The sequence below is a fragment of the Budorcas taxicolor genome, chromosome 5 (genome assembly GCF_023091745.1).
Source record: "Budorcas taxicolor isolate Tak-1 chromosome 5, Takin1.1, whole genome shotgun sequence".
NCBI lineage: Eukaryota > Metazoa > Chordata > Mammalia > Artiodactyla > Bovidae > Budorcas > Budorcas taxicolor.
The window spans coordinates 151,298,656-151,300,505 of record NC_068914.1 but is presented as its reverse complement, the minus strand read 5'-3'; positions in this window follow the sequence as shown (position 1 = coordinate 151,300,505).

The following is a 1,850-nucleotide window of genomic DNA, read 5'->3' as shown; positions in this document are numbered from 1 at the left end:
TAGATGCATCTGAAGAACAAAATGAGGTAGAAGATGCAGTGGAAGAATTAAACTGCCTAATTAAACTGCTTAGTAACTCTCAAACTGCTTAGAATGCAGCACAGAGAGACAGCGAGATGAAAATATGATGAGTTTAAAGACGTGGTAGAAAAGGCAGTCTCCTACTTTAAGCCTACTAAGAGTACTTTAAGGAGATTATAATGGAAGGAGGTGACTATCTGTTCATATAATGGGTGAAGACTTTCCAAACTAATAAGCAAAATAAATCTACAGATCAGGAGTTGCTAAGAACAAATCAGTCGAAAGAAATCCAGCCCAGATACAATGGAGTGGAACTGAGAACCTAAAGAACAACACATCTTAAATTCACTTGTGTTGGTTTCCCAGGACTACTGGAACAGAATGCCACAGCTGAGTGGCTTAACATCATAGGAATTTAGAGTCACAGTTCTAGAGGCTCAGTTCAGTTCAGTTCAGTTCAGTCCCTCACTCGTGTCCAACTCTTTGTGGCCCTATTGACTGCAGTATGCCAGGTTTCCTGTCCATCACCAGCTCCAGGAGCTTGCTCAAACTCCTATCCATCGAGTCGATGACGCCACCCAACCATCTCATCCTCTGTCATACCCTCCTCCTTCCTCCAGTCTTTCCCAGCATCAGGGTCTTTTCCAATGAGTCAGTTCTTCGCTTCAGGTGGCCAGAGTATTGGAGCTTCAATATCAGTCCTTCCAATGAATATTCAAGACTGATCTCCTTTAGGATGGACTGGTTGGATCTCCTTGCAGTCCTAGGCACTGTCAAGTCTTCTCCAACACCACAATTCAAAAGCATCAATTCTTTGGTGCTCAGCTTCCTTTATGGTCCAACTCTCACATCCATACATGACTACTGGAAAAACCACACCTTTGACTTTTCAGACCTTTGTTGTTAAAATAATGTCTCTGCTTTTTAATATGCTGTCTAGGTTTGTCATAGCTTTTCTTCAAAGGAGCAAGCATCTTTTAATTTCATGGCTGCAGTCACCATCTGCAGTGATTTTGGAGCCCAGGAAAATAAAGTCTGTCACTGTTTCTATTTTTTTACCCATCTGTTTGCCATGAAGTGATGGGATTGGATGCCATGATCTTTGTTTTTTGAATGTTGAGTTTTAAGCCAGCTTTTTCACTCTCCTCTTTAATGTTCATCAAGATGCTCTTTAGTTCTTCACTTTCTGCCATAAGGGTGCTGTCATCTGCATATCTGAGGTTATTGTTATTTCTCCTGGCAATCTTGATTCCAGCTTGTGCTTTATCCAGCCCAGCATTTCACATGATGTACTCTGCATAGAAGTTAAAAAAGCAGGGTGACAGTATACAGCCTTGACGAATTCTTTTTCCAATTTGGAACCAGTCCATTCTTCCATGTCCAGTTCTAACCGTTGGTTCTTGACCTGCATACAGGTATTTCAGGAGTCAGGTGAGGTACTCTGGTATTCCCATCTATCAGAATTTTCCACAGTTTGTTGTGATCCACACAGTAGAAGGCTTTAGCATAGTCAATGAAGCAGATATTTTCTCTGGAATTTTCTTGTTTTTCTATGGTCCAGCGGATGTTGGCAATTTGATCTCTGGTTCTTCTGCCTTAGAGGCGTGTGGTCTAAAATCCAGGTGACAGCAGGGCCTTGTTGCCTCTAAACAGGAGGGGGAGTCCTCTCCGCCCCTCCCTTGTTTCTGGTAATGTGCCGGCAGCCCTTGGCTTTCCATGGCTTGCATCTGCAGCGCTGCACTGTCTGCCTCCCATCTGTGTATCTGTGTGTCTTTTTTCCTCTGCTGATAAGGAACTCAGTTATATTGGACCACGGGCCCACCCTCCTC